The following is a 10,519-nucleotide window of genomic DNA, read 5'->3' as shown; positions in this document are numbered from 1 at the left end:
AAATTGACTTAATTCAAAGTATTCTCTATTTAAGTGATAATTAGCTTTTATCTACTTATCATTCTCCATGCTTTTTTGTAGAAAAAATTCTATCAAATTGTTTTTATTTTTTATTATCAAACATGTGTAAAAAATTAAATCGATGAAAATATTGGTGTTAGTTTTTTTCAGCAATTTATCAAACAAGACCTAAATATTTTAATTATTTTTAAATATGAATCTAGTAATATGATAGGAAAATAAATATTTTTAAAAGTTTTTTCCAAATTAATTCTTTTTATATATATTATAAATAAATTATAGATTTAGATTTATAAATAAAAATTTGAGCTGAAACAAATCAAATTAGATATGTATATATATATTTAACATTAATAATCTCATTATATATATATTTTTTTTAAACATTAATAATTTCATTATATGTTCCTATCATATCTGTTTTTTTTATATAATACCTAAAATTACTCATAACTTCTCCATAACCCTCAAATAGGAGAACAATATGTTTTAGTGCACTCGAACCTATATCCTCCTATACTGACAACAATATCGATACTAATCGAATTAAGACTCATTAGACAATTAGATACATATATTATATTTATACGTAACTAGTTAACGTATATAATATACTTATACATAACTAGCAATATGTAGTTAAGCGTATTAGATACATCAAGAAATATATATATATTTCATTAAACTAGATTCCTCTATATATAATGTAGGCTACATATAGAAATAGTGTAGGGTTTTGATGTACCAAAAAACTTTGTAGGGTTTTGGGATAAGGAATTGATGAGTTTAAGACGTATGAGTTTATGCTTTCTTGGTTAATCACTTTTAACCGGATAAGATGAAAAAATAATGTTATTGGAAAAATTATCTAAGTGGATACAATTTCAATATCCTAAGAATCATTATATCATAAGTTTTTATATTTTTCGTAAATCTGGAATTTAGTCTTTATATTTTTATTTTTAGAAATTTAATTATTTTACTTTTTAAATTTTAAAATTTAAGTTTAATTGTTAATAATGTTAAAATTATTTTATTAAATTCAAGTTCATTACAACGTCATTTTATTATTATATGGCTACCAAGCGAGTTTTTTATTAAAAATTATCTCATAAACATACTTAATAATACAATTTAATAGTGCTAACAAATACCTAAATTTTGAAATCTGAAAAGTAAAAGACTAAATTTTTAGAAATAAAAAATATAGAGACTAAATTTCAAATTTATAAAGAGTTCATAAACTTATGACATATTTTAACCTTAATAATAATTAAAACAAAACAGAAAATATGTCCAACTAATCTATAATAATAATAATAATAATAATAACAAAAAATCGATAAAAAATGGAACTGATTAAATTGACATTAGAATAATAATTTTATTAATATATTACTAATTATTATGAGATGGTAACAAAAGTAATATCAATAAATGTATTTGATAAATTAAAAATAATAATAAAAATACCTTAGATAAATTATATATAGATATGACATATATAATTAATTATTATCAAATAGTATATTGTTGGTATTAATTAGAATTATATCAACAATATATTTTATTTTTACTTGATATTATTATGTATTATCTTTTACTTTGTTGCCCCACATTTTCATTTAAAAAAACTGAAAATGAAATCAAAGTATAATATGAAGAAAGAAATTATGATTGTGATTGATACGTAAATTATTATTTTATATGCTTATGTTTTATTATCAATTTTTATTTTTTATTACTTTTAAAATATTATTTTATTCTCTCAATTATTTTTCAAAATTAATCTATTTTTTATTATAAATTAGACTTATCCTCATTTAATTAATAAAAATATTTTTTTTAGATTATATAAATATATAATATATAATGAATTAAAAAAATAAATATGTAAAATCATGTATATCGCAAATCGCATTAAAAGTTAGTTGTTTAAAAAATAACATCTCACACCACAAATTATGAAACAAAATACATATATAAATATGAACGTGGATTTATCCACGAGAAGGCTTGAACAACGGTTTTTTAATCTTGGCTTAAATTTTAAATATAGTTAAAAATATGTAAATATTACTATAAAATGACATAATTAATATTTCTTTAAACAATAAAATGAGTTAATTGGACGGACCACTCAGGCATTTACACTTTTTAAAAGAAGAAAAAAAGGGTTAGTAATGATGACGAAAGATATTTAAAATTTTTTAAATTTTAAATTAATAAAGATAAAATTGTATTTTAATTCTTTTAAAAATGATAAAATTTTAATTTAGTCTTTTAAAAATTATAAAAATATAAACTAATTAAAATAGTAAAATTACATCTTTACTATCATAAAAATCACTTATTTATTTACTATTTTGCACCCTATAGTTTCTAAATAGATCATAATGTGAAAGATTAAGTGTAGGTCCTGTAGGAAAATTGGGAGATGTTGAGATCCTGACTTTGGTGATTAATGTTGGGGTTTTACCCCTTTGATTATAATAAAATGGAGTACAAGAAGTGACACTTGATGGAGCCATTTGGTCAATTATCAAACAAACATTTTGATCTCATCTTTTATTTAATATTAGTAGTAAAAAATTTTAAGGTCAAAATATACTTTAAATCTTTATACACTTTATATATTAATTTGGTTCTATATTTTATTTTTAGAAATATAATTCTCTATTTTTTGAATTTAAAAAAATTAAATATAATTGCTATCACAATTAAAATTCTTCAATTAAATTTTTTTGTTGGAAAATGTTTTTAAAAAAATTCACTTGATAGCTATAAAACAATAAAAATGTTGTTAAAATACTTATTATTTTTTTTCTTAAAAAACTTATTCAAAACCATTACGATAAAAATATATTTTTCTATTAGAATAGTGTTCTTGAGAAAAATTGACGTTGGCATTTTAATTGAAATAGTTAACAATATTAACTATTCAAACTAACTAATGACATTATAAAAATAGATTAACCAAATTATGTAAAAAGTTAAAGTATATAGATTAAATCTTAAATTTCAACATAGTCTAGAGGCCAAATTTGAAATTTGACCATTGTCTAATAATGTAAAAAAAAAAGTGATGCAAACCTAACAGAAATTGGAAGCCACGTGTCAATCTCTAAAACTATTAGAATATTCAAATTATATATAATTACATAATGTTTTAACCAAAAAGTTAACGATATTAACTATTTGGACTAATTAAAAATATTATAAAATTATAGAAACTAAATTATGTTAAAAATTAAATTCCAAAATTAAATATATTAAAGGGACTAAAATTGATTTTAAACTATTTCTATAAAAATGTAAAAAAAAAAGTATTTACAACTTTTTATTTTATTTTCGAACTTTGAAAAAAAAAAGAAATTAACCTTTGGTTCACCCACAATTTTTGAGCCAGTATCAAAGGCATGATTTCATCATGTCAAAAAAAAAAAGAAAACAGAGGTCGGAGGATTAACTCTCAAGCAATTAAACCATTATGTTCAATTTTGTATTTAAATGTGTTGGAACTTAAAGTTGTTAATTGCTTGAATTGTCTAAGTTGAATGGAAGTACTTGACTGAGGTGGTCACTATCGTTGGCACTACGAAAATTGTGTAAACAAAATAAACAAAGAACACCAAAGTTTGTTTATCAGCTCGATTTCCTTACGTATGTAAAGTCTAACTCATTGAGTAATTTTATTATCTTTATTCACCAATACAACAAGAGAATCACGCTCTATCACTCCCCAAGTATAGAGTACTCGCATTCGTACCTAAATACTAAAACACTCACCTCTAAATTCTCTCCCTGAGAATCTAAATTGTAAACAGTAAATGTTTACACTTCAATTGCACTCACACAATCAATTCCTTAGTGAACAAATAAAGTACTCTCAATATGCTCTCATACATAACCTCTACAAGCCTCGCAATATATACCATTTTCGGCTTTCTAATATACTAGTGATTGAATACAATGCAATCCCTCAAATTTAGCAACTACAAAATAGCAAAAGTAATATACTAATAAAGTCCAATAAACATTATCCAATGGAGATTCGATCTTCAATTTAATTAATAACTCAATCCTAAATTATTCTCTATAATTCAATGGTTGTAATTAGTCAATCTACTCCAATCCAATCTTCATAAGCAACGGATTGGTTTCCATAGATAGTCTCCCATATCTTCAAAATATCAACTCACTTAATAGCCTAAAGATTTTATTTCAATAAATTGTCAACACCAAATATAGCAAGTTTTATTGCACTATCGCAAGGCTGGATGGTAGTCGCCAAAATTGAATGCCACTCAAAATGTTCCACCACAACTTGACTCAAAAATCTCCCTCTTTGGCAATTTTTTTAACAAAATTAAACAACATAGGAAACTAATCATCAAAATCAACTATAGCTCCCTATCAGCGCAATCTTATTCTATCATACTTAAATTAGAACATAACCAAGAAAATGAACAGTCAATGTTTTGTCTAGAATTTGCATTAACAATCAGCTTAGCTTTTCCGAACGTCAGAGCTTCCATTCTCCTAGCAGCTAAGCATTGCAACCAAAGTTATAAGTTAAGCTTAATATTCTAGTTGAAAAACTATTTCCAGAATATGCAAAACCCCCTCAAAGGTTCTGAAAATTCTTAACTCTATTTTCTTAAATTTACGAACATTGAAAGGCTTAGAAGCTTACTAGTCCCATTGCTTATCTATTATCTTGACTCGATCTTCATGAATATTTCCCCATGCAAAGCTCTCTTATCTTCTTATTCTTTAGAGTAACTAGAAAATATAACGGGTAGAACAAAATAGGGTTGAGAAAATTTCATCCCATGAATTCATTTCCCTACTATTTATAGCCATTCACGTCCGGTTATCAACCCTATAAAAACCATCCATTGGTAATTATTTTGTCTCCCATTAAGGAACCAGTTGTCCTTAATCCAATCGAACCAGAATTGGAATTCAATGATGTCCAAATAAACCACTAAATTTTTCCTACTTTTTCAATAAAAGCCTCCAACTTATGGTTTCTTTCAATTTAACCCCCAATTATTCCTAAATTCTGAACTTACAGAAACCGAGTGTGACAACTCTCCCATCCTAAAAGAAAATTTTCATCCTCAAAATTTTCTTTCACACTCAAGCTCAAAGGCGGACTTAAAGAAACTCTTTCCCATCTCTACCATCATATGGTTCACAGAAGTAATCATCTTTCATTCTTATTGGAACCTTCAACATGGCTTATCATTTCGTGCATTCGCTTTATACCCACACCGTTTGATTTTTGGATCCATCATAACTTAATAAATATAGATTTTGGCTCAAATAAAGGAATCAGACCACTCTATTGTTGGATACACTCCAATCCATAGATTTTCTAGGCGAACATCTCTTGAATGACATCTTCTTAATTCTAATTCTGGTGGATATTCCCGCAAATCCTAGACTTGTTCATACATTAACTCCGCCCATCTAATAGGTCAATTCCTTCTCGTCACAGGGCGACTAAGCTCGCAGATGAAATATTTTACTACTACCTAGACGAAGTATTAGAGCTACTATTCTAATTTCGGAGTTCCACTCCAATGGTAACAATGGCTTAACAACCATGCTAGCAAAGGGTTGTCGTTGGACAAACTAACAACTTGCTCTACTTACTTGAGGGTTGTACGCTAATGGGTGACAGTTGGCAAATACCCCCACCTCGGGGATATTAAAAGGATTTTTTTCATCCAAGGTCAACAGGTGTCCTTCGTGAATTGGTGGACCTGAATGGTTCCTTACCATGCTTTAAATTTACACAACTTCCCATGCACGCTTTTGGTTATAAATAAACCAGAACGCTAAGAGGGAAGTTCATAATTCTACAGACCTTTTGCTTGACCAGCTCACCTATTTTCCCTCACTTTTTTCTCCTATCATTTTCTTCATCCTATATTTTCTCTTTCTTTCTGATTATGCTATTGGAGTGCAGTTCCCTCGATACTCCCTAATTTCGAGGAATCAATAAACCTTTCCTCCTAGATGTTACCTTGAAACACCTGTATACATGTTTCCACGGTGTTGCCTTGAAAGACCTATATAATGTCGTTACGATGCCGCTCTATAAAGTCGATAGACCATCCTCATAGTATCGCTCTAACAAGCTAGTCGATAATATTCCATGATTCAACCCAAACTCCCTTATATTCCCAATTTGTCTGCCCTCTATTGGAAAACTCGACAGTTTCCTCTCAATCTTTAGTGAGGGTGGTATGGAAATCCTTGGATGGGCCCTTCAAAGTGGAAGTGAAGCTAAGTAGGTTGAATTTGAGAGGATCACCTATTCTAGCGGACAATGGTGTTTCCGAATTCCAAGACTTCCGGAAAATTCGCCTGCTAGAGTTATGGGTTTACATTTTCTCTCCTCGCATGAAGGTCTAAATTCAAACCTTTAAAGGTTTACAAAAAAAAAGGGTTAGAATATGGTATTGGCTTTTGAAAGTTTGCGCTAATGAAAAGGTACAGTTGCAAAATGGGGAGTCTCTAAACCCTTGAATAATATACAACAAATACCTAATCCGGCTTCCAAGTATACCTCCTCAACTTTCTCGTTTAATCCCCATTCAAACCTGACACAAGGATTTCAATTGTGAACTCGCAGCTAAGTATACCCACTGTTATGGGTCCTTTCGATGCGAATCTTGCAACTCCACTTGTATATGCAAACTAACTACTGTCATCCTTGAATTCGACCCTCCTACTCCTCTAGTTCCAATTAGGAGATTATCAAAGGGGACAAAAGGAATCTGATGACTTTCTTATTTTCAAGAATCAGGCATGGTCATTTCTCCTCTTTTCGAAAGACTAGCCAAAAGGAGGTAAAGACACCATTAAGGCTAGGGGTGAGCAAAACTCTATTCTACTCGAAAAAATAAGAAAAAATCAAATTTTGAGTTAAACAAATCGAGTTATTCGAGTCAACTTGAATTTTTTTTGAATTTCGAGTTCGAATTGAGTTGAGTTTTCGAATTAGAATAACTTGAATAATTATTTTACATTTTTATATTAAAATCCCAAACCGTTTTTACTTTTCCCTCCAAACTTTTACTCCTTTTCACTTTTCCCCTAAAACTTTTACTCCCCTCCCATCCCAACCCCTATCTACCCAAAATCTATTTCCCACCAAAATTTTACTCTCTCATTTACTTTTCCTCAAAATTTTACTCCTAAAAACCCTCAAAACTTTTTATTTTCCCCCAAAATTTTTACTCCCTCCCACTTTTCCCCTAAAACTTTTACTCCATTCTCATCCTACCCCCTATCTACCCCAAACCCATCCCCTCCCTCCAATTTCTTTTTAATATTTTCCCTCCAAAATTTTACTCCCCCTATTTACTTTCCCTCAAACTTTCACTCCCCAAAACTTTTTATTTTTCCCCTAAACTTTTACTTCTCACCCTTTACTTCCAAATAAAAAATCAAAATTATCCAAAAAAAATCCCTAAACATAAATAGTAATAATTTTATTTATATCTACTATTTATATTATTAAATTAAATTTCACATTTCATATTATTTATATTATTAAATTGTTTAGTCATATTGAATATTTATATTAAAATTGAATTATTAATGATGCCATAAAATATTCGTCTGAAAAATTTTATATTGGTATCAATTCCATATTGTATCTTTAAAATAACTTTTATTAAAAAATCACATTTTTACATTTAATATATTTTTTTAATTTTAAAATACATAATGACAAGAATCTGAAGATAATTGAAACAACTAAAAAAGCAAAGAAGCTAACCCGTATATAAAAGATTAATAAATAAATTATAAGGTGATGAAAGTTAATAAAAAATTTGATTACAGTGGACAAATTTTATTACGGTGGTGACAGTGGTTAAAAGGACCCAAAATTATTTTTTAAAATTTAACTTGAACAAATATATTCAATTCAATTCAATTCGAATTCCATTTCACTTGACTCGATTCAAGAAAATTTCAAATCAAATTAGGATGATAAAATATGATTCATCAACTCGATTAACTCAAAATTTTTTTATTCGATTTGATTTGATTCGATTGAACGCTCACCCCTAATTGAGGCGGTAACTCACTCAGCAAATAACAATACTTAACTTTCTTTTTATATTTTATTATAATGAATTTTTTTTCCTTTTCATTACTTGTCCTTTCAATCACTTTAGTTATCTTTTATTTTTAGGTTTTCCTTAATCGCTTGTTTTTACTTTCGTATTTGTCCGCCAATTTAGATGAATATATTTAGACACATCACATAATAAGTAATAAAAATAAGGACTCAAGGGACCTAGTCCGATCAAACATCATGCATATAAGGGGTATTTTTTCCAATTCTTACGTCCAGAGGACAGACTAAATCGTGTTCTAATACCACTAAAATTGTAATGCCATTACGCGCCCCGATCGTCAAGTCCGGGTATGGAGTGTCACCATTGAACCGGCTTGGTCTATCATCAAACTTTAATCAGAATATTCACCAAAATACTTTATTACGAATATTTCTTACAACAGGGTCCTTAAACCAAACATAATTTGACTACCATGACAATTTAAGTTATAATTAACTACTTAGATATAATAAATCTAACCCCGAGGTGAAGCCTCTGAAGGTACCCCTTTTATGTGCATGACATCTCACTAACAACGTTCCCTTGTTCTACAAGGTCTAGCTTGGCCTCTCCTCAAGTTCTTTATTCATCCAACGAGTCTTGCAAACATAGGCCAAAATCGCATAAGTTCGAAAGAACTTAATGAGCTTCTTTGTTAATATATATATAACTAAGCCATCATTTTGATGAGGTATTAACTAAATAGGAAATAAACACGCTAACTCCCTAATTTACTTAGATGTTTATCAAGAGTGGCAGACTCCGATACGACTTTCGCATGTCTTTATTGGTGAATAGATCACTAAACGATCGTTACCTGGTCAAGCATAGATAGTGGGTTCAATAATTTCTAGATAATTCGTCATATTGACGGATTCTTACATCTACCTTGCAAAATTTTACATTCTTTCCCTTTTCACATACATTTCTAGTCATGAAACCATTTACCCTTATCTTGACTCATAAGCCCATAATTTCGAAACTTGACGAGTTGTTGCCCACTTTATCATCCTTGAATGTAAGTCCAACGGTATGCTCTATCCTTAATACAACTCTTATTACATGGTACATTTTAGCTGATTTTCTTATATCATAGTAATTCTGTTGTATTTACTAGCATTCCACTCACAAGGCCACTAATAAAGACCTACGCCACATGGGCAAGCTTAACTTTATTTCATCTTTTCTACTTACTTAGGTTGAAACGTTGTTTGGATTACTCTCTTGTAATTCACCCTATTTGTGATATCTTGCTTTTAAGTTGTAACATGTCCATCAACAGTAAATCATTTTGGCCTATAGTATCCAGCAAACTATTATCTTTAAGATCTCTGTTCTATGATGGTTTCCTATGGAACTAACTCTATGAAGGGTGTACTTGCAATAGATTCTCTTCAAAGAGGAATAGTCTTGACAGACATAATTGTCACTTGGATAATCCTTATTTGTACCTCTTTCTATCAAAAGGTTCTAACTAACCCCTTTTTAAAAATTAAACTATACGGAGTATATACGATCAAACCTCCCCATATGAACTACTATTTCAACGAAGCCTTATACTGGGAGTGAATCTCTCGTTACTCTTCCAAGTCCTCCCTCTAACATACAGAGTTTATTTAAGCACTTTCTGACGGTTCTTAATGGTGGATCCTTATCTGCGATCCTCAGATAAATCCTCTTTCGTTTTCCTCTATACAAGACATTACAGTTCCGTTATTCCCAAATTTGATTCTTTTTGGGTTACCACAATATGCCTTACCCACTTCCATATTTACCGTTTTGACAAACTTTTCCCATTTCTATTACATTTTCCTTTTTCAGTAGATTCCTAAAGTCTGATGGCTAGCTATTGCCTACCAACACTTGCATTTTCTTCTAACCCTTTTTCCTCATTTGTGTGATTTTCCATGATTATTGTCCTGGCGAACTACCTTATTTTTATTGTCTCAGTGGACTACCCCGCTTTTATTATCCCAATGGGCTACCCCGCATTTAATGTCCCAACAAAATACATAACATTTAATGCCTCGGAAAACTACCCAGTGTTTAATGTCCTGAAAGGCTCTCTATGTTGTCATAGCCGAGCCAAGGTCTTACACACATACCATATGTATTCCCTGGAGGACTCTCCTAGTTACCATAGCCGAGCTATGGTCTTACACGTTATACCCCATGTTTAATGTCCTGACGGACTCTCTATGTTGTCATAGCCAAGCTATGGTCTTACACATTATACCACATGTTTAATGTTCTGACAGACTCTCTATGTTGCCATAGTCGAGTTATAGTCTTATACATTATACCCCATGTTTAATGTCCTGCAGACTCTCTATGTTTCCATAGCCGGGCTA

This window comes from Gossypium hirsutum, chromosome A13, assembly GCF_007990345.1.
Source record: "Gossypium hirsutum isolate 1008001.06 chromosome A13, Gossypium_hirsutum_v2.1, whole genome shotgun sequence".
NCBI lineage: Eukaryota > Viridiplantae > Streptophyta > Magnoliopsida > Malvales > Malvaceae > Gossypium > Gossypium hirsutum.
This window is presented reverse-complemented; position numbering follows the sequence as displayed.